The following is a 23,449-nucleotide window of genomic DNA, read 5'->3' on the forward strand; positions in this document are numbered from 1 at the left end:
TGGGGCTGTCCCAGCTGGTGGCTCCATGCACGGTGCACTCTTCCCGGTTCACCAAGAACTCTGGGGCACAGGAACCCTTTGCCCTGTGGAGTAGGGACTCTGGTGCATTTGTCTCCTTTTACAGAGGAGGACACGGGCCCTGTGAGATTTTTAAAAATCTGATGGATGGAAAAATGTGTTGTAAGTTGAACAATACTGTCCCCGTGGGACCTTTCATTGCTACTGACAGTGAATCCCTAATGTCACCTGCATAATTAGACCCCTTGCTCATGACAACTTCTGTGTCCTTGGCTCCTTAGGATTGGGGTTTCAATCTCCAGAGTCCGAGGGCTCAGCATGGAGCAGGTACTCGTCTGAAGCTTTCCGACTGATCCGAGCAGTTGAGATGCAGTGGCCGGCCTGGGCAGCCTGCAGTCTAACAGTGTCCCCAGTGGGCAGATGTGGATAGAGAAAGGAGGATGCTGCGTGCTAGGGCAGCAGCTGGGAGGCCAGGTGGACCCAGGGCTGCCTCTCACACACCGTGTCACCATGAGCCTGTCCCTTCCCTGTCCTGGGCCTTCCTTCTGTCCCCTATAAAAGGGGGAGGTGGAGATGATGATGCTGGTTTTGTGCAGACCCCCTGGTGCTCACTGCTTCCATGGACACTGGCCACAAGGCTCCCCACGGCACACACTGTGACTCTGCCGGACACATCTTCTGGTTGTCGGGGAACGTGGGGTAGGCCGGAAGTGCTAGGGAATGAACGCCCCCCCAGAGCAGCCCTCCTTGTACCTCCAGTGGGCTACGGAGGCAGATTCGATGCGATGGCGTCTGCCAGCGGGACTGAGCCCCCACTGCCCACAGGGGAACCTGCTTCTCCTGCCTCCCTATAGGGGCTCCTTCCCTTCTCTCTCACGTCCCCACCCCCTACAGGTGCTTCCTGGAATCGCTTCCCAAATTAACCAGTTGTACTTGATGCTTGTTCCAGGCAGAGGGCTTGGGCTGTTTTGTCTCTGAGGCTTGTAATGTGAGGACCCTTGCATTTGCTGATGAAGGAAACTCAACGCCAACAGCCAGGCTAAAAAGAAAGGGCATGGACTGACTCGTGTACCCGAGAGCCCAGGAATGGCGGGGAAGGAGCGGTCTCTCCTTCAGAACTTCTTTGCCTTTGGTGCCTTCATTCTTAGAGTCTCTGCCCTTGTCCCTCGGCAACTCTGGGCACAGAGCCTTCTAGCTTCAAGTCTGGTCCAGGGATGGCGCCTGTTTCTCGGGGATGGATGGTGGCTGGCTGAGCCGGGCTGGACTCTCACACTGGCCAGGGTAGGGGCGTTCTCTGGCTCTCTGGTCGAAGTGGGGGAGGGGTTCTGCTGCTCCAGCCCCAAAGACTCAGTTGGGGGGTGTGAGTCCCAAAAGGACAGTGGAATTGCTGCCGGTAGAAGGAAGGGGACGGCGCTGAGGGTGCAAAGCCAAGTGATGTCGCTACGGGTCCCTGGAGCTCGGACACCGCTCGCTGGTCTGTTCAGCATCACCTACCAGCCCCCGCGCTGCCGACAGAGGGAGACCCACGTCTCTCTGGGGCAGACACGTGGCAGAACAGGACGCACGCGGCCTCTGGAGCTGTGCCAACGCACCTCGCGTCGCCGCTCCCCGCTTCTCGGGCCCAAGTTCACAGCCTCGGTTTCCCCAGCTGCCCAATGGGCCGTGACCACATCAGCCCAGATTTCAGGTCTACAGCTGAATCCCGCGTTGCCCGGCACACGGCTGGTGCCCAGCCACTGTTCGTCCCTTCTTTCTTCCTTCTTCAGAGTTTTTGTTTTGCTTTGTTTTGTGTTTGAAAAGAACAGAAGTGGAGTGCAAGTGAGATTTCCAAATGAGTTGCTGGTGGGTGAGGGGGTGTGCGGGGACGGCCCCCGGCGGTGCCCCCTCTTCTGGGACCCGCCAGTGTTTTCTGCTTGATGCACCCGTCAGGTCTCAGGCTCTGTCCGTCATGCTGGGTGCATGCCACGTCCCTGTCCTTGTCAAGGCAGCCGGCAACCAGTGCTAACGAAGCCCCCAGTGCGAGCTTCAGTTCGGGGTAGGGCGGCTGAGCTCCCCCAGCCCCACTTGCCAGGGTTTCTTTCCCAGCTGCAAATAACAAGCACCCAGACGCTCTGTTCACGTCAGAGGAAAATGAGACAGTCTTCACACCCAGGCTTTTAAAACTGTGCAGAGTACCTCTGCTCAGACACTCTTGAGTAAAAAGGGCGGCAAAATTAGTGAAATGTGGAATAATTTGAAGAAATTAGACCTAGTTTGTCCAAGATTAAGAATAGCTCTTAATTAAGTGGCCCAATCTTTCTTGCTGGGGGGAAAAAAAATCACTTCAGCACTTAATTTTCTTAAGCATCCCTGTAGGAATGTATGTGCAAAGGCTTCTGGGGGTGTTTATTAGGTCGTTTTATTTTAATCACCCACGGCTGGGCTTGCCAGGAGAAACCGCAGACACGTCTGAATTCTCAAGCAGCCACTTGAAGAGCTCATCCAGCACCTTCTCCGGAAGTCCCCCGGATTCTCCGCTGGGAGGATATTTCCATTCCCCTCTATGCCTCTGGACAGGCAAGGCCCAGGTGGCCCCAGAGTGGGGGTCCAGGACCCTCACAGAGACCCCGTGGCTCCCCCAGGGTGGATTTTCTTCCCAGCTCCGTGAGAGAGATGGAAGGGGTTGGACAAGGGGCTCAGGAGGGGCCTGACAGCAGGGAGAGGAGAAGAACCTTCCAGAAGGGGAGGAACAGGAGGTCCTAAGAGTGGCATCCCCGAGGAGGAGGCTCACTGGGAGGAGGCAGCAGGGCCAGGGGTTGAGCAGGAGTGGGGGGCAGGGCGGGCGCGGGAGGAGGCGTCCAGCCCCTCATGCTGCGCCCGGGAGGAGGGGAGAGGGACCGGGCCAGGTTGAACCAGGTCAGAGAAGTCAGGTAGTGCGGCGTCTTGCCAGTTGGCCGGGACTTTATCCCTGGGTGAAGCAGTGGGGTGACACTCTCGGATGGACGGTTTTCAGGGCTGTGCTGACAGCTGGGCGGGACCTGGATGTAGGAGGCGGGAGCCCGAGGCGGTTTCCACCCTGCAGGACCGGCGGGCTGGGCGGGCACTAGCGGGCAGACGCGGGAGCTGGTGTGAAGGCAGCCATTGCATAAGGTTGAGCCCAGCATTTGGGAAGTGGAATGAAAATGTTTGGTGATGGACAGGTGTGTGTGTGTTTACAGGTTACCGGAGTCCTGACGGGAAGCGGTCCCTCTCAGGTGGTTCAGATGAGGAGATCTGACCGAAGAATGATTCACAAGGTGTGAAGGTAACCAACCAGGGACATTGTAGCACCTGGAGAGGCTGCAATCGCAGGAAGGGGTCTCACACACACACGCCCCCCCCTCAGGCTGGAATGCTGGGGCTGGGAGACCAGGAGCAGGAAGGGAATATCCCAGGCTCCCTCCTCTGCCCTCCCGTCTCCAGCTGGTGACTCCACCGGGAGCCCAACCAGACCAGACGGCAGGAGCCCAGCTGACCCAGGGCCCAGGGGTCCGCCCCAGGGCACGGAGCGGGCGGGCAGGGCCAGGGAGGGGAGCCGGCATGGGGAGGGTCAGCGCCCCCATCTATATTCTGTTGCTGTGCTGTGATCTGTCCAGAGCGGCCATCCCGGAGGAGGAGAAGGGCTGCTCCAGGGCATAAATCAACACGGCCTCCCTGCCTGCGGACGCTGGAGCAATGTTAGCCCAGGAGCTGTGCGCCCGGGGACGCCCCCGCTGGTTTACACCCACTTTAGGGGACCTGCCCCGCTCCACCCCCTCCCTCCTCACTCTGTGCTGGACCCAGGGGTGGGGGGCTGTGGCTCGTGAGTTTGACCCGTTTATTCCTCCCTGAAGGGTCCACCCCGTGCAGCCCTGCACTGGAACGGTTCCCTCCTGGCCCTGCGGACCTGGGCGGAGCCCACCCCCTGGATGACACCCCGGGTGGGGGGCCTGCACCTTCCCCATTCCTCCCCACACCTTCCTAAACGGTCCCCTTCCTTGAGTGTGCGTCTGCTTCCTGCAGGACCCTGACTTATCCAACTGCTATAGTTTTTAATGAGGTGGATGGTGGAGGGGGACGGAGAGAGGCTGCAGCCACTGAGGTGGGAGGTGAGGGGCAGCCCCAGGCAGGGGACCAGGGCACAGGAGGGGTTTGCTGAGGAGAAGCGGCTGTGCAGACAGCGTGCTGGGTCTGAGGCCAACACGAGGGCTCTCCTCTCCAAAACCTGCTCTCCCTGTGATGCAGGATGTGTAGGAGGAGAGGGGCGCGCCATCGGGAGGGTGGGAAGGGTGTCCACTGGGGAGAGCATCCTTCCAGGATGAGCCGGGAAACAGGGCAGGGAGGGTCCACGGGCTGCCATGCCAGGCCAGGCCTCCAGGCCAGGCTGCTCCCCTCACCCACACCCCAGTGTCAATCATCTTTGAAAGGCCCTGGGGTAGATATGCCCATTTAACCCCCTGGCCTGCCCTCCCACCCCTGGCAGGGCTCTGGGGCCCTGGGATGCGGCAGACCAGCCAGCTCCTCTGCCAAGGCCACCTGGGCCCAGTTAGGCCCGTAGCCTGGGGCCAGAGACGTCCTGGCCAGGAGAGGGTCCCACTGGGGGCCTGGGGGTGTCCCTCAGCTCCCGGGCCGTCCAGGCCGGGCCTCCACACGATGGCAGCATGCACGCACTGAAGCCCGCTGGGCTGCCTGGTCTGGGCTGGGACCCAGCACCGCCCTCGGCTCTCTGGCCCTGCTCCCCGCTTTTTGCGGCGGCTGCCACTGAGACATCGTCCCAAATGCTGTCTGGGAAACCTTCACATCACATCTCCCCCACCCCGTCACCTGGCGCCCCTGGGCCCACCAGCACCCCTTGGACCCCAGGGCCCCGGTGTGTAGCCCATCCACGAGGGTACCCCCCGGGGTGGGCAGGGGGAGGCACGGGGACTGGGGGCTTCTAGTTCCTCACGCAGGCTCGGCTGCGGCCCTCCCCACACTGCCCAGAGCCTCCCAGCCCCTGGCTGGCCTGGCCTCCTCCCAGTCAGTCTTGGGCCTGAGGGACCCAATGGACAGGTGTTTCCCAGAGGAGGGTACACTGGGGGGACCCCATCCAGGAAACATGGATGGATCCACCTGCAGGTCAGAGAGCCCCACTTGAAGGTGGGAGCCAAGCAGGACCAGCTCCCCAGGGCCCCCCTGCGGAGCCCAGAAGCTGGGCAGGATGCGGACCATCGTGCTCAGCCTGCTTCCCGGGCTCCCTTCTCGCCTCCTCAGTCCCCACCAGGAACATCTCCTTCTGGATCCCTGGGCAATGAGTTACCCTCACCGCTTTGTTTCTCTGCCTTTGTATATGTGTTCTCTGCCCCCAATTCCCTCTGCCCTCCCTCTCCCCCCCTGTGAGCAAGTCCACTCCACTTGGGACCCAGCGCCAAGGCCAGAACCTTCCACAGCCTTCACTGTCCTGGCCAAGTGACTTGACCTCAGAGCCTGCGGTGCAACAGGAGAGGGAGAGTGGGGACAGCCACGGGCACCTTTCCCAGATCAGGCAGGGACCGGGGCGGTCACCAGGCACAGTCCCATCTCTCGACATTATCTCGACGTCAGACAACGTCCAGAGTCATTTTTGATTGTCACAACCGGATGCTAATGGCGCGTGGTGGGTAGAGGCCAGGTGTGGGTTCCATGTCCCCCACTGCGCAGGGCACCCCCGGAGCACAGAGGGATCCAGCCCCAAGTGTGTACAGTGAGCAGGTTCCAAAACCCTGCTGCCCAGGTCTCAGGCGGGGCTCCAAGAGGGGCGTCCAGGGCCTTGAGGACACGCTGAGGGCTCTTAGTCCGAGGATATTTCCTGTGCGCTGAGCCTCTTTTCCTCTTTGGGGCCCACTCTCGAGAGCCAAAGGCGTGTCCCCATCCGGCCGAGCTGAGCACAAAGCTTTCTTCCCACCTGGTGGCCTTCAGGGCACCCTGATTCCCTGCCCCCTCTTTTTCTGTTGCGCCTAGAGATGGGCCAGTGGATGTGGTGTGTGGCTGCCAGGGTCCCCAACTCGCTGTGCAGCTCCCTCTCTGGGCTCAGTTTCCCTCTCTATAAAAGGAGGTGGCTGGGGTAGAGTCCTGCAGCTGGGCCCCTGCCAGCCCCGAAGCCTATCCTATAATTATCGACGTCAGCACGAGCAGAGACCATTCATCAAGCCCAGGCCCACACGGGCACTGACCTCAGCCCCCAGCCGTGGCCGACTTGTGTGCCGTTGAGCCGGGGCCCCTGCAAGAATGAGCCCCAGGAGCCCCACCTGCCTTATTGATAACGACATGCATACGTGAGACGCCGGGAATGTTTACATGATCGGGTCGGTTCTGCTCCAGAAGATGCCGTACATACATCAAGGCTATTTTAGGGAGCCGGCGGGGCTGGGCGGGAGGAGGGCAGGGGGCTCTTGGCTGATCTGGTTACGGCCATGTGCGGGGACAGCAGATGCCACCATTTCTGTCCAGTGACCTCACGGGAAGAGCGGCAGGTGGCATGACCTACGTGCAGGCCCAGCCCAGGGGTGGAGGGAAGAAACAGGGGGGCAGCTGGGAGTGGAAAGCCTGAGCCCCTTGAAACTGTTCCGCGTCTTCCCCTGAGCGGAGAGCACCTCCCCGCACCCACCCACCGTGCTCACAGCAGCCCAGGGAAGGACACCCAGACAGGCCCTGGGGGCTTGGACTTGGGGGCACGTGGGGCAGGGGGAGGGGTGTGCAGGGCGTCTCCTTGGGCATCCCCGAGGGAGGGGCTACTTTGGCTCCTCTCTCTCTGCTGCTTTGTGGCGAAAGCAGGGTAACTTCAACCCTCTGGCGGGCTGTCAGAGGACTACACGAGAATATTGGCGTGGGGTGTCTCGGTGCCTCTTTTGGGGTTTCCGTCCGTGCTGGGTGCTCTCTGGAGCCTTCGCGTAGGGTGCCTCTCTCACTGCGCCTGCCCACCCCCTCTCCCGGCATGATTTTCTTGAGGACTCCAGGGAAGGCCGGAGGGTGAGGCAGCATTGGAGATTCACTGCCATTTGCACTGGAGTCTGATGAGTTCAAGCAGTGGCCAGGGGCTGACACTTCAGAGGCCCCCTGTCCAGTGTCCCGGCCACCAGGACCCTTTGTACCAGCCCAGCGCCATCTTTCTTCCCTCCTGGATGGCTGCCCAACCGTGTCCTTTTCCCAGCTCGGCGGTTCTGGTGGCCTCCACTCGTCCCTCCATTTCCCTGAGTCTTTCCCACTCTCCAATCTAAAACTGCCAAATTGTCCATTTTCCTCTGACAGCATGGGGTCTGGGGGGGGGGGGTGGGAGCAGGGCGAGGCAGTGTCGGTCTGTCCCCTCCCGTGTGGTGGACACATCGCCCTGTTCCCCCGATACAGCCTGCAGAGGCACCCGGCCCCCTCGGACCTGTGCTAAGCCCACTGTCCCTGAAAACACCAGGACTGTGTACATCCACACCCTGCTCTGGTGGGCTTGACTTTTTTCTCCCACAATCTTTTTCTTTGCCTCCAAAGGACTTTCAGTCACCCCAGAGTTTCCCTCTGGCTTTCCTGCTGTGTCCCCTCCGTGGGCTGGGGCGTGGGGAGGAACGGGAGGGTTGGATGCCAAATCTGTTTTCCACCCTGGAGATGCGATCAATTAGGGAAGCAGCCCAGAACGAGGTCACCCGTCCCCAGCACGAAGGCATACCTCCCCTCTCCACCCAGAGACATAGTTGAGGCTGGCTTTCATCTATTTTAATTTGGTTGACAGACATCAGACCTAAAAGAGAACTGCAGTTGGAAGGGGAAAATTCCTCAATGTTTTAATTTGCTCCATCCAACTTGAGCCAAAGAGGCCACGGGCTTACTTTTTCCACTTCCCCCCGCCCCCCCGTCACCCTCTCTCTACCCCTTCCCCGGGGAAGAAAGCGTGTGTTCAAGTTGTCTCAGATACAGAACCCGTCTGTTCTTGGCGGCCCCTGGAATGGCTTGGCTCAGAGCATAAAAAAAGATCCTGACATTCTCTGTCCTCTTGACTCTTCCCTAAGTAGCGTCTCCTGGCGGGCAGTGTTACCTTGTAAGGCAGCTGAGAGGCCTGGGCCCATGAGTGTGGGTCAGACGCTGGAGGACAGGGACGGGGATAGTCATAAATGGCCCCGGGGATTATCTGCGGCTCTCGGAGCGTTTGGGAGTGGGGAGGAATGGGGCGAGGGCACCAAGGGAGGGAGGGGTGTTGGTGTTTTTCGAATGCCAGAACTATAATTAAGGGGTGAGAAGATTCATGCTAACCCGTAACCAAGGCTGCAAGAGAAATCATGAAACCCAATAGCCCCAGGAGCCCTGCTTTGGAACAGCCCGGGGCACTCGCTTTGAAGGCTATTTCGGAGCCGAGCACATTTATCACGGGTACTGGGGCTCTGACAGCGTCAGGTGGCGTGTGGCTGTCTCGTGGTACCCAAAGTAGCTCTGGCTCTTTTGTGCCACCTGTTCCGGGGCTACCTCAGAAGACTTGGAGGGACTTTCCAGAGAGCCCTGTGTGCATGTGGGGGGGGGGTCTTGTCTGAACAGAGGACTTCCCAAGGGCATGGGCCTGGGGTGCAGAGAAAGCTTCTAGAAGAGAGCTGACCAGGGTGGAGAAAACTTGTGTCAGATGGGTTGGCGTGTGAGGGGAGGGGGATGATCTTGGTCCTGCCATGGATTCCAAGCTGGCCTCTAAGTGTGCAGGCTCTTAGGCTGTTGAATCTGGGTGAAGACTCTATGGAGGCTGGTTTGTTCTTCTCTCCACCTTTGCGGCCACTGGACACTTTTCATCATTAAAAAGTGAAAAAAACAAACAAACAAAAAAACCCCTTAGCTCTGGCTTCCCCCCACCTGTGTGAATGTCCACGCTTCCTTTGGACTTGTCAACCATGGCCCCAATCCTTGGAACACTGGAGTCAGGCCCTCCACCTCTTCCCTCCATCTCTGACCACATCCTCCGAGACAAACGATTCCTGGAGAATCCCACACAGACAGACTCGTTGTGGCCAAGCCATGTGGTCAGGCTGTGGCCACAGGCGTTGGCCAAAATCCTTTCTTAGAAAGCCACGGGGCTTGGTGTTCCCTGGATGCGAGGCGCAGCCTGGCCCAGCGCGGCGGCAGTGCTACCCCTCCCCGACTGCTTCTGGGGGAAACGGGGTCCCGGGGTCCCCGCTGGGATGGCAGGGGCAGGAACCAAGCCCAGGGGGTTGCTTGCCTTTTCATGACCCTGGTCTGGTCAACAGATGAGGGCATTTGAGCCGAGTTTGGATAAGGCCCGCCTCTGCCCACGGGGAACCACGTTGCTAGCCGGGGCAGGCAAAGGCATGAACTTGCAAAGTCTCGGCTTAATTCCTGGCGCTCTGAAGTCCACCTCCTTCCTGAGGCTGGTGGTTACTGTGCTAATCAGCTAGGCCGCAACGGCAATTAGACATGACCGCATGGGGAGCAGTGCCAGAGCAGCGTCACCCTGGGCTGCCTTGAGCAGGCTCGCCGGGCACCAGGCCCTCCCAAATGCGCTCGGACCGCACCGAGCGGTGGGGTCTGTGCTCACGCCTGCTCCCCCTGCTTCCAGGTCTGAGGGTCCCGGGCACAGAGCCCCATCCCTACTGCGCCACAGGTGGAGGAAATGAGGCTTGACGATGCCAAAGTGTTCCTTCCCTCGGAGCACAGAACCATCAGCGCTGATGCCGAGAGGATGTTTCAGCCTGGAACCTTGGCCTGATTTTTCCCTGATCCTTGCCACTGCTGGTCCAAGGCCATGCCCAAGGCCAGTCCCAGGGCTGGAGGCCTGCTCTGAATGATGACCCCGGCCGCCCCAGCAGTCCACCCGCCAACCCTGTCTCCCAAATGGAGCAGGTCAGCCCTGCGCCCACCTTACCCAGGTCCCTTCTCGGCTTCCCGCTGGGAATCAGAGACTCTGGGCTCAGCAAGCCCCACTTGTTTTGAAAAAAATTTTTGTCGAAATATAGTTGATTTACAGTGTTGTGTTAGTTTCAGGTGTACAGTAAAGTGATTCAGTTATACATATATACACATATATATATAAATATATTATTTTTGGGGCTTCCTTTGTGGTGCAGTGGTTAAGAATCCGCCTGCCAATGCAGGGGACACGGGTTCGAGCCCTGGTCTGGGAAGATCCCACATGCCACAGAGCAGCTAAGCCAGTCACAACTAATGAGCCTGCGGTCTAGAGCCTGTGAGCTACAACTACTGAGCCCGTGTGCCACAACTACTGAAGCCCGGGTGCTTAGAGCCCGTACTCCAAAATAAGAGAAGCCACTGCAATGAGAAGCCCGTGCACCGCAACGAAGAGTAGCCTCCACTTGCGGCAAGTAGAGAAAGCCCGCGCGCAGCAACGAAGACCCAGCGCAGCCATAAATAAATTTATTAAAAAAAAATATATATATATTCTTTTTTAAATATTCTCTTCCATTATAGTTTATTACAAGATATTGAGTAGAGTTCCCTGTGCTATACAGTAGGTCCTTGTTGGTTATCTATTTTATATATAGTAGTGTGTGTACGTTAATCCCAGACTCCTAATTTATCCCTCCCCCCGCCCCCCACTTTCCCCTTTGGTAACCATAAGTTTGTTTTCTATGTGAGTCTGTTTCTGTTTTGTAAATAAGTTCATTTGTATTATTTTTTTAGATTCCACATATAAGTGATATTATATAATATTTGCCTTTCTCTGTCTGACTTACTTCACTCAGTATGATAATTTCTAGGTCCATCCATGTTGCTGCAAATGACATTATTTTGTTCTTTTTTATGGCTGAGTAATATTCCATTGTATATATGTACCACATCTTCTTTATCCATTCATCTGTTGATGGACATTTAGGTTGCTTCCCTGTCTTGGCTATTGTGAATAGTGCTGCTAAGCACATTGGGGGTGCATATATCTTTTTGAATTATGGTTTTCTCTGGATATATGCCCAGGACTGGGATTGCTGGATCGTATGGTATCAGCAAGCCCCACTTTTTTAGAGGCTTCCAGCAAGAAGACCCTGCTATGTAGAAGGCCACACCAGCCCCTTCCGGAGAGCTGGGCCTCCCTGGCAGCTCACCCCCTTCTCCCCGCTCTTCCCCAAGATTCAGGCAAAGTTTCAGTGTCCCCTCTCGGGAAAGGCGTCCCCTGCCCTCAGCCTCAGCCAGACCCTCCAGAGGGGTCTATGTGTGTTTGACTAAGTTTTCTCTTCCCTCCCCTCCCCTCTCCTTCCCTCCTTTTTCTTTTCTTCCTTCTTCTTCTTCTTTTTTTTTTTTTTAGCATTTCATAAGAGTTTATTGTGCATATAACAACAGTTTGCATATTAGGAGCTTTCAAATACAAAACTAATATGAAGCTCCCCTCCCTTCTTGTTATTAAAGCATAGTATACACACCGAAAAACGCACACATTATAAACGCGCCAACTGAGGCATTTTCACAGAATGAACACAGCGTGTGGCCCAGCTCAGACCTGGCACATTTCTGTACCCCGGAAGCCCTCTCGTGCTCTCCCCGGTGGCAAACACCCCCGCGCCCTCCCGCCAGTAACTGCCCTTCCGATGTCTGACACTATAAATCAATTGAACCCACAGCTCAGTTTGCTTGAGCGTGTTTCTTCTGTAAGTGAATCGTGCCCTGTGCTCTCCCAACCCCGTGGCCCCCGTCGTGTGGCTTTCAGGGTGGATGCAGAGCGCTCACCCGTGTGTGCAGTGGGACCGCCTCCTCCAGCGGCCCCGCAGGCTGCATCTGGTTCCAGCGACGCGGAGTCCGTGTCTCCTGGTGGATGCGTGTTGAGTTGATGCATCCAAATGTCCACTGAAATGGCCCTCTTGTGGCTCTTCACTGGTTTTGAGGAAGAATGAATCCTGGAACTCCTGGCTTCCTTTCTGTCTCTGCACTGCACCCCGAGCTGGGTGGGCTTCCTTGTGGCTGGAGCCCGGGCGCTCTCCACGGTGCTTGCTGGGGACAGAGTCTGGCAAATTGTAGCAATTGCTGTTGTTGCTGTCACCCCCAGTCACAAAGGATGTGCAGTTCCCACTTTACAAAGGGGGAAACTGAGGCTCTGTCCATCTGACCCCAAAGTGGCTCTCACCCTGAACAAATGAGTGAAAAGTCAGGAACACGGGGCAGGAGCAACCCAGCATGAGAGTCCTGTTCTGGGTGATGTAAGACACTCGCTCTTCCCCAGGGGACCCTGGAAATGAGGGACCTGCCGGTTGGGGTGTGTGTGGCCCAGGCCTAGGGGTCTCCACTGGCTCCTCCAAACCTCAGGACTACTGTCTCACTGCCCAGAGTGCGTGGCCATGGCGGGCTGCTCGGAGGAGCTGGACAGGGCCATGCTTTCTGTCTCTGATTCACCTGGCCTCCTCCTCTTGGGAGACTTGGCAGGGTGGGAGCTGTGAGTTTTGGGGAGCAGGAAGTAATAACAGCAGGGAAAGCCGCACACAGGTGGGGGGGAGCCACTAGAGACCCAAGCATTCATTCCTTCCATCACTGGTTCACCCAGTATTTACAGAGTGTTGTGTTGTCACCAGGCATTTCCAGGCCTGTGGGGGACACGGAAGGAGACAGAACACGTTCCAGCCCCGGGAGGGTGCTGCGCAGGCAGACTGGGTGCGGCGGGCGGGTTTGGGGGAGACAAGGAGCAAACTGTGCAGAGGCAGAGAGCTTGATGGGAAGACTGCTGCCCAGGGGGAAGGGTGCGCACCCAGAGCGGAGGGAGTTGGGATGAAGGTAGAGCCTGGGCAGGGAAGGCTGTGCAGGGCTGGTGGGGGGAGCTCGGAGGACATTTGATGCACCTGAGCATTTAGAAAATCTTTATTTTTTAGGATTTCAAAAATTTGTAGTTCTATATGCATAACAGAAAAGTTGCTATTTTAACCATTTTGAAGTGTACAGTTCAGTGACGTTAAGTACATTCGTTAAGATGGTTGTGCAACCATCACACCGCCACCGTCTCCAGGACTTTTTCATCTTCCCACACTCAAACTCTACACCCATGAGGCACGCAATCCCCATTTCCCCAGCCCCTGGCACCCACTCTTCTACTTTCTGTCACTATGAATCTGACCCCTCCAGGAACCTCATGTAAATGGAATCCCACAGAATTTGACCTTTCGTGACTGCCTATTTCACTGAGCATATTGTCTTCAAAGTTTGTCCATGTTACAGCAGGTATCAGAGTTTGTTTTTAAGACAATACTATTCCACTGCATGTATATATCACATTTTGCTTATCCATTCATCCATCGATGGACACTTGGTTCGTTTGCACATTTTGACTATTGTGAACAACGTAAACATGGGTTTACAAATATCTATTAAGTCCCTGCTTTCCATCCCTCTGGGTGTACACCTAGAAACGGAGTTGCTGGGTCATCTGAGCATTTTAAAGCACAGCAGTTCGTGTCCAGTTTGAATTTCAGAAAGCCCAGTTGGGGCCCATCTTGGAGGGTGGGGGTCAGTGGAGGCAGGGCCCCCAGGGTGGAGGCTGGGTGGAGACCATGAGGCCTGAGCTAGGCTGGGGGATGGGGGTGGAGAAACGCAGGATTGGGGGTCTTTTTTGAGGGAGGCCAGATAAATACAACAACCCTGGGCAGCGAAGACAGGAGAGGATGAAGTGGCCTGGATTGCAGCTGGGCGGCCTGAGCGTCTGATAATGACACCATTATCCCAGATGCAGGGTGCGAGGCCTCCCTTGTTGGCAGGGAGGAAGGGGGAGATAATGAGTTCAATTTGGCCGATTTAATAATTTCTTCCTCCATGAATTCAACAAACATTTCTGGAGGGTCCATTATGTGCTAAGCACTGTGCTGGGTGCCCGGAAAACACAGCCAAGGGAGAGAGGTCGCTGCCCCCCAGACCCCCAGCTGGAGCTGCCGTGTAAACACACGCGTAGTCTGCATTGAGATAAGAGGCGCCGTCGGGCAGGGCCTGCTGCCGGCCTGGAAAGACAGAGGGAAGAATAAGGGGTTGCTGGGCAGGCAGAGGTGGGGCACTGGGGCCTGGGAAGGCCATTCTAAGCCCCAAAGTTCAGGGACCAGCAGAGTGTCAACGGTGCATGAGGAGAAAGATGGGAGAAAGAGGGAAGCGGGAAGCAGGGTGGCGATACGGGGGCCTTGCAGCCAGGGCTGAGGGTTTGCACTTGACCAAGGTGATCGGGAGCCACGGACTGTTCAAGAGAGACCGTTGTCACTTTGAGCAGATGCCCGTGCTAGGGTGCCAGTTCTGTGCATGGGCTACTGAGAGGGGGCGGGCCTGGGCCACGGCAGCGGAGGACAGTGGGAGGCAGGGCAGGAGAGCCCCCTGGATGCTCTCTGGCCTCAGTGGTGCAGGTCAGGGTGGCTCAAGGGACCCACCACCTCCCCTTGAAAGACACAACCAGGAGGGAGCCCTGCCCGCTGCTTGTAGCCCCTGACCGCATCTCTGGGGCAGGCGGGAGCCCCGTGCAGGAGAGAAAACTCTGATAGGAAGCAGGCTGCAGCCCCTCACGGGGCCCGTCCATCTCCCCAGGGGCTACGGGGCCCCAGGCTTCCCACTCTGCCCGGGATGGAGCAGGGGTGACAGCACAGAGCTGGGGCGTGGGGGGGCGTGGGGGGGCGTGGGGGGGCGGGAGTTGCTCCCAGTGCAGCCCGAGCTTGATTGCAGCCCAAGAGCCAGGCCCCTGGTGGGGTTGGGGCGCTGGGGTGGTGACAGGACACATAGTGAGTTGTGGGTCCGTGACCCGGAGGCCGAGGCTCCCGGGATGGGCCCGGTCAGCAGCCCCATGTGGGGGCCTGGGCGGCTGCTCGGAGCGACGGTGCGGGGAGGTGGTGGACGCGCTGGGCGGCGGAGGGTTAGCGCCCATTCAGAGCTGGTCAGGTGCACGGGGGGCTTTGTTCAGACCTGTTTGCCTTTTGTCCCCGCCTGCAGAACCCCCAGGATGCATGATGTCATTTCAGACGCATTAAGCTGGAACAGTTCAAAATTGAATAATTAATTACACTCAGCTTCGAGCGCAGTGACTAATTGATCAGGGGCTGCCAGCAGACACCTGGACGGGATTAGCTGTGCACAACGAGAGCTGTGGGCAGGTGGCGCGGCCCCTCCGGACCCCCGGTCCCTGTGTGCGACTTAATTAAGACTGACTTGATTTCTCTGTTCTTGTCGGAGATCTCAGGCAGGCCCCATCCCTCCCAGGATCAGGGGCTGCATGCCGGCCGGGCGCTGGACTTGGACATGTGAGCCGCCTGAGGTCTAGAAAGATGCTGGCCTCGGTCCACGCCTGGGTCCAAACCCTGGCTCCACCCTCGGGCAAGAATTTAATCTCATGGAGCCTCCTCATCTATCCAGCTGAGGCTGGCGCTGCTGGGCCCAGCACTGTGCCTAGCCTTGAGCTCACGCTGCTGCTGTCCCTGAGGTTGCTGGGTCCCCTGGGGGGGGGGACCTTGCTCTCACCTCCCTTGTTTGGCTGCAGCTGGAGCAGCTGGCATCCCTGCCTTGTCCACCAGCCCTGCAGCTCCTTGTTCACTCCCTGGAGAAATTTCTCCTTCAAGGCTCCACTTGTGGACATTACTGTCTCCTCAGCTATCCTGTGCCACCTTCCTGTGTACACAGCAGCATCTGGCTGTTTGGGGGCCTGGCTCACAGTCCTGTTCTTGAGAATACACAGCCATGTGAGTGTCACATCCTGCTCCTGCAAAGGGCTGGCATGTACAGTTGGGCAGGTTGTGCACTGCACAATTCAGACTTTGCCCGATGTGGCGTGGCCCACAGTTGCACAATGGGGCGCATCAGCCTTTGTTTGCACTGCAGAGTTTATTTCTCTCTGTCCAACTCCTCACTGTTTCCTGGTTTTCTCAAGTTCATGCCACCTCAGCCCTATACCCCGGGGTGGAACTGCCACGCCGAAATCACGAACCTCACACCTCACCTTCTGCCCTTCCGGTCCCCAGCATGCTTGCTGGTCCAGGTGCGGGGGAGCCCCCGTCCCCTGGGGCTTCCGTGTTCGTCATGCCGCCAGACCTTGTTTCTGCTCTCTCCATATTCCCCGCCCCCCGTGCAGCCCCCTTCCCCTCACCTGCAAACACACTGGAGACTCTCCCCTCCTTCAAGACTCAGGCTCCTCCAGCTGCTGTCCTCTCCCAGGTGGGGTTTGCCCCCCCGCAAGCACTTTCCCCACTGGCTGCCGCTCCCCGGCTCCCCCAACAATATTCTCAGACCCTGTGGCCGCTCCGGGGGACACGCTCAGCCCTTGCAGCCTCGGATGCCGCCAGCCCTTTGGCCTCCTTGAAGCTCCCTCCTCCCCGACGCTGACTGACAGTCTCTGCTCCTCCAGGCTCGCCCTTGACCTCCAGCCCCAGCCCGCTCTGCCCTTCACGGTTGCAAGGACCGACCGACCGGCGCTTCCGTCCTGGGCCTTCCGCGCTCGCCAGGTGACCGGTCAGCATGTCAACCACAACGAGCTTATTTTGTTCCTCACACGTTCTGGTTGTAATCAAATTCTTTTCCCTCTAAAACCTGGGAGCATCCGGGACGTGTGGATGGCAGCGTCTTTTGCCCTCTCTCGGGGTACAGCAAGGTGTTCCAGCTCTCTCACTCTCCCCTCCTCCTCGCCTTCGCGTCCAGCACACCCCCAGCCCCAGGCCCCCAGGCAATGGCGTGCCCAGGACATGGTGGCAGGGGCTTTGCCGAGCCCCCGGCCAGAGCTTCACGGAATCCATATCCTTTATGGCCACCCGGCCCTGCGGTGCCCTGTGTCCTGGTGCCACGTTGGTACCCAAAGTACCAGTCCCCCATCTAATCCTGGTGACCTGGGCAGCCCCCCTCCTCTACCCGTGGCACTGCCCAGGGTACGTGTCGGGACAATTTCCCCTTGCTTTTTTGGCAAAAATCAGAGGTCGTTGGATGTGGATTTCTTAAGACAGAGGGAGGAGGAGACCAGATAGTGAATCTTCCTTCAACTATGTGTCTTTGTCATGTTCCGAGCCCCTTTGTATCCCTGAATGAGACTTAAGGGGCAGGGACGGGCATCCTCTTAGCCACAGACAATGGGGTCCATTATCTCCCTCTAGGGGCACTTTCAGAGGCATCCGCCTGCCATCCACCCACTTCCAGAAAGAGGGAAAGGCTCAGCCCGTCAAAACAGAAGCCAGCACAGCGTTGTCTCTGATGCCCAGCTTGGCTGGCAGATAAAGGCCTGAGTCTGTGTCCAGCACGGTGGGCATGCAGGGGACCCTCCAAGCCATCCAGCGGCCGGACCACACACTGGGGGCGTACTTCTCAACCTGGACACGCGGATGCAGTAGTGATGATCATGTGGCCAGAACCCACGGGGTAGATAGGGGGCACTTTCTTGGATCTACGATTTTATCCCAAGGTAAGTAACGTGTTTCTCATCTCTCTTTTTATGTGGCAGAAGCGGAACTGACTTGTTGTAACAGATTCAAATACAGAAGAAGGTACGTTCCCCCAAAGTAATCACTGTTAAACTAGTCGCTGTGGCTTCCAATCACCGTTAAACTAGTCACTGTGGCTTCCAAATATTTTGAGGCATATACAGTCATTTAACTAAATATGTACCTATGTGCACTTTTTTTTTTTTTTTTTTTTGACAGATGGGATCAACCAAACCATACAGGCCTTCCTCTTGTCTTAGCTTTTGACCGCTCTCCCCGGGCCTGTACACGTCGCTCTGCTGCCTCCTGTTCATCAACCGAATAGTAAATAGTATTCCTTAAATGGATGTCACCACGGTCATCCAGCCATTTCTCTAATGATGGACAAAGAGGTCACTGCAATCTTTTATAATTACAAATAGTGCGGGGACGTGGGGGGAAGCCCTAAACACTCTATCTCAGCAGAACTCAACGGAAGCACATTTGAAACATTCCCTCTAAAAACGTTGTACCGATCTACACCCGATAATAATATGTGATTTTCAAAAATATTTGAACAAACGAGGCTATAGAATGGCACACAAAGCAAAATTCACATACGTTTAAAAATTTTTTTCATTTTTTAAACTTCATATCAGATTTGGAGGGAGGCACTTTGCCTCTCTCACCCCCTGGGCCCTCAGAGGTTGTGCGGGGAACCCAGCTCAGCTCCGTGGTGTACTAACTCCAGGGATGGCCATGACCACCCATCTGTCCATCCTCATTTATCAACGTTGTGCAGAGCTGACCCCACTGAGTGATTTACTGAATTTCTTAAAAGACCCTCTGCAAGTGGTGAAACATGCCTGAAGTTTGGGGAGGCGGGGGTCTCTTCAACCCAGTTCCATTTCCAAGGGGAATGCTGACACCCTTCTGAGAAAAGAGACCAAAGCTTCCCCCACGTCTCCTCTCTGCTGCCACGCCCACTTCTGAGGCACGTCCTGGGTGGCTCCCCGTGGCAGGATGGGGGGTGCCCCAGCTCTTTCCAATCTCGCTCCTTGGTGGGAATTGAACCCACCAAAAGGCAGGAAGAAAGGTCTGTGTTTCTCTAGTTGGCTGACCTGATCAGAAAGCATGCCCCAACCCCGGGGGAAGGACACTCTCCCCAGACACGTGGTGACGTGGCCTCCTGTGTGGCCACGTGGGGCGAGCGTCTCTGCCCTCTGGCCATCCTCCCAGCCCTTTAAGACTAGGCACTTGGCTTTAAGCAAAGGGTCACGGGGCCCCCTGCCCTGGACTGCTCCACTCAGAAGTCATCCTGCTAGGAAGGGTGGTCCTGAGGCGGCATGTGTCTTCTGATGGCTGGTTCAGCGCCCCTGTATGCACACACACGGCCCAAGAACTTTCTTCCCCTGGGAGGAAGTGTTTAGTTTCCACTTCTTAGCACAGGTCCCTCATGTTCCCTGCCTCAGTTTCCTCACCTAGAAAGCAGAGCTAGCGATGCCCGTTTCACTTACCCGAGCGCCTGATGCAGGGCCAGGGGGCTTTCAAATGGGGTCCCAGGCCAGGCTCTGGAGCAGGCAGCTCTGCATCTTCTTTTCTAATTGTTTGTCTCCCTGACCTGACCGACAGGACAGACCTTGGGGCCCGCTCACCTCTGCACCCCCAACACCTCCTCCAGCCCCCTCGATCGCCCTTTGAAAGGGTGGGAAGAAAGAACCCCCGGACCTACCTACCTCAGGGCCTGCAGGAAGATTAAATTCCTCATATAACATATGGGCAGTGAATGTCTTGGTCACTAGAGCTATCAACAAACACAAGTCTTTCCTGACTGTCCCCGAATGGGGGTGCATGGGAGTCCCCCATTGATTGACACAGAAGAAGTATTTTTACTAATTCGCCATGAACTTGTGTGTGTCGGGGCAGGGGCGCCTTCTTTCTTTTAGCATTAAGAGCACCCACCCCACCCCCACCCCCCAGGGCAAGCCCAGTCCGGCCCCAGGATCCAACTTTCTTATGTATTTATTTAAACTCTGCCTCATTCCGGGGAGAATTTAGGGCCTCATCATGAATACCATCTTTGTGTGGCCTCCCAGCGCCAAAGGCTGGGAAACCCAAGCCAGGCACGTCTGGAGGTGGGGCCTCCATATGGCCTGAAGGCCTTGGCCAATCACGCTGGGCCCCCACCCTGTCCTGCCCTGTCCTGCCCTCAGAAGGGAGAGGGCCTCCCAGCAGCCCCTCAGCATCCCGCTGTCCTGGGGGGCTTCCCCTCCACTACTGCCCCAAGCCCCCTCTGGGGCTCTCTGACCCAGGAAAGAGCAGTTGCCAAGTCCTCTCTGCTGGAAGATAAAACAGATCCCGATTCTCTTTAAAACCCGTGGCTGAAGCGAGTGGCACCTTGGCGGCCGTGTATGTGTACATGAAAGTCGCCCTCCGGCCTGGCGCTCTGACAGCTGTGGCCGGCGAGAGAAGGGGTTTGGGGGAGGCCCCCTGCTCAGGTTCTGTGCAGGTCGGGCAGCCACTTGAAGGGAGGCACGGCCCTCATCCCACCCCGCAAGGGGCACGACAGATGGGCAGTGTCCACGCACGTGGGCCTCCCTCACCGGAAGCCTGCCCTGGTTCTCAGGATGGTGCCACCTGCCCTGGAGCTGGTGTCCCCTCCTGACTAGTCGAGATGTTCCACAGTCCTGGTATCCACTGTCCCCCGGCATCCAGAGGGCAGCCGTTTAAAGGCTGAGGGATCCCCAGAGCTGCTGACCTCAGATTCCTTTTATTAGGGGTGGGATGCACACCAGGATCTGGCAGCTTGGAAAGGAGATGGTCCTGCAGGGAAGGCGAGCTCAGGTCCAGAATGCTGTGGCCGCCAGGGACGTCCGAAGGGAGGCGTCAGGTTCATGGCCAGGCTGCCCCAAGGGAGAGCCTCGCCCCACGCCCCCAAATGGAGCAAGGAGCCGAGTGTCCTTCCCTTCAAACCTTGACCTCAAATCTCTGAAATGCTTTGATTCCCAAACCCGCCGCCCTCCAGGAGAATCGTGCAGCTTTTAAAGACTTTCCACGTGAAAAGAAGCCTTCCAGAGACCACTGGGCCTAGAAAACTTCCCTCAAAGGCACCCCCTCTGTCATCGTGCTAGTCTGCAACAACTAGCGATTCTGTCGGGCCCGGTGCCGGACAGTTATTAATAAAACAATAGTGTGGGTCCAACCAGGGAAGGCGGCTCTGAAACCAGACTCCAGGCACGCACGCATTCCCATCCGGCCCCTCGGCTCCCCACGGCGCCAGCTCCTCTCGAGCAGGGGGACGTTTGGGTGGTCCCGCCACCTGTTGGAAGTGCTCGGATGCCTGTAACCCAAGCAGGGCCTGAAAATAGCTTGAGACATGGCACACCGCGTTGGTGCTGCCCTAGACCGTCTGCTAGGAGGTGGTTTTGGTGTGGTATTTGAAAGGTGGACATTTCTGAACCCCCAAAGAGAGAAGCTATGGGTTTTAGAGAGACGCAGGTCTGAACGAAAAGTTGTGGGCACAGCCGATCTCCTGGGGGTCCTGGGACCCTCCCTCTGCCGTGGGATGGGGAGAGGAGACCTTCCTTGCTGGGTTGTGAGAAGCATTCGGGAGGCCTGAGTGGACACAGCACGTAGTCACTCGCGGCGCCACAGGCCAAGGCCGCCACCCCGCAGACCCCACTGCCCCAGCCTGAAATCAAGCACAACGAGGTCCAGCTTAGAAACCGCGGGTTGACCGGGAGCCCAGAGAGTCACATCAGGGCAGAGCGAAAGCCACCAGGCTTCCCAGACGGAGGATCATCTACTTGGCCGGCTCCTGTGGTCTAAAGGAGGCCACCACTTTAGAGAAACCTTCCGGAGCCGTCCAGAGGTTACGGGCGGTGGATAGAAGGTCAGAGAGTGTCCACAGGTCCTGGGCTTCGAGCCACCTGACTTCCTCCAGGCACAGGGCTTTTTAGGTGAAGACCCTCAGCTTCCTGTCCCCGCCTGCCAGGGAACGAAAGGGGGTCTTGGGGTGGGCTGAGGTGCTGGCAATTGCAGAGAGGCCCTTCAGTGGTCCTGGCCACGTGCTAAATGTGCATGAATTCCTGACACCCAAAATAGCCTGGGACATGGGACACGGCGCCAGGAAGCTCTTGTTCAACATCTCGGCAGCTGGTGGCTCCAGGCTGGGAATAAGGAACCATTATTAGCAGCATCTATGGCCCTGGAGGGGAAGAGCGGGCAATCTGGATGGAGACGGAACTGGGTACAAAGGTCACATCTGATCATTGCTGGCCGTGTGAACTTGAGAGCGCTGGTTCCTAGGTCCAAGCCTCAGTTTCTTCAGCTGGGAAACAGAGAGCTCTTGTGCGATTCTTGTAAGAATCGGGCAGGACGCGCATGTGCAATGTGCAATCAATAAAGGCCATGCCTTGCCTCCCACCAGAGGAAGGCCCGGCTGGGCCCCCCCGAGCCCCTAGTCTAAGATGACAATTCATGAGGTCCGCCAGGAGAAGCAGGCGGCCTCGGCTCTGCCCCTGTCTGTCCGCTGGGGACACTTAAAATCCAACAGAGGACGGCGGCTTTAGACAGAAGTGAATTGCAGCCTTCAGAGTGTGGGGTGAATTTGTACAGAGCAGCATTCTGGGTGTTCTGGGTGGATGGAAGAAACTGAGTGATGTCTGTGGGGCTTTGGGAATGAGAAAGATGGCAATGAAGGCACTTGGGAGAAGGACGAGCCCCCAAGACCCATACGGGTTGAAGGGCAGAGAAAATGTGAACGAACGAAAAACACGCAGCTCAGAGGACCCGGGTGACTTTCCCCAAACCCACAGGTAACCGGCAGTGGAGCAGAGACGCAGGGCCGCATTCGCCCTCACCTGTCACTGGTTTGGGAAAATGGAGGAGGTGGCCCCTGAAAGTCCGCGAGGAGACCCCACGGCTGCTCAGAGAGGTAGGACGCTGTGGACGTGGGCTATCATGTCCTGGTCTATTTTAGGGCCTCTGCTGAGAGCACAGGAATCCAGGCACATGGGCCCAAGGGCCGGGACCACCTGTCAGATCCTTCCCAGCTGAAGGCGGGGTGTGGATGAGCCAAGGCCGGAAAAAGTCAAGGCCACCTCCAAGCCTTCCAATTTTAGACCCGCACGTCTCCAGCTTCAGGACACAGAGTCTCCTGCTGGGGCTCCACAGGACCTATTTAGGATCGAACAGACCCTTGCCCCAGATCCAGGCCAGCATCCCCTCAATCTTTCATTAACCATCTCAGATGCCAGGAGGGAACCGCGGCTTCGTTTTACTTATAAGGTCTGGAGGGAGAAGGAAAGTCCTTCAGCGCCCCGCCCCGTACAGACACACTGCAGAGGTCCAGGAGTGAGGGTCTGGGGTCCAGGACACCCCTGGATGCCACTCCGCCGGGGAATTTGGGAGCAGAGGTTCTGAACTCTCAAGGGCAGTGAAGGAGACGTTCATGGCCGGAGCGTGGGAAGCTTCAGGCTGACCCTTTGGTTTGTCCCATCTGTCAGCTGAGTAACTTGGGAACTCTGGCTCCTAATCTGTAAAATGGGGCCAAGAACCCACCCTTACCGGCCTCTTGAGGGGATTAACTGATACCCTGGCAGCTGTCCGGCTGGGGCAGTGCGGCTCCAGGCCGTGTGAGGCCCCAGCCTGTCCTGCTGCAGCCCTGGGCGGGCTCTTCTGTCCTGACCGGCTCCTGCGGGGTAGAATGGGGTGGGGGAGAGGTTCCAGGCCTCAGGGCTGCCCAGGAACAAGACAGACCTTCAGGAAAGAATTTTCCCGGGGACCCTGGCCCACCCGCTGCCCCTCTCCCAGTCCTGGTCCCCCTTCCTGGCTAGAGATAAAAGCTGTTGGTATAAATGGTCCCTCTGCAAGGCAGAAACAGCTTCTCTGTCGTCCTCGCCATCAGTTCTCACCCGCAGAGTGGCTGCCTCCCATGTTGGGGAAAAACCTCTTTGGGGGGTTGCCCCCTCCCTCCGCAGTGTTGATAACCCCCGTCTTCCCCGTACCATTAGAATTTCTAGACTTCCATCCATCTGGTCTCAAATACCATTACTATCTGCTGACCCCTTGGCAGTTCTGCGGAGCTGAGCTTCGTGTGT

The sequence above is a fragment of the Eubalaena glacialis genome, chromosome 2, assembly GCF_028564815.1.
Source record: "Eubalaena glacialis isolate mEubGla1 chromosome 2, mEubGla1.1.hap2.+ XY, whole genome shotgun sequence".
In the NCBI taxonomy this organism is placed as follows: domain Eukaryota; kingdom Metazoa; phylum Chordata; class Mammalia; order Artiodactyla; family Balaenidae; genus Eubalaena; species Eubalaena glacialis.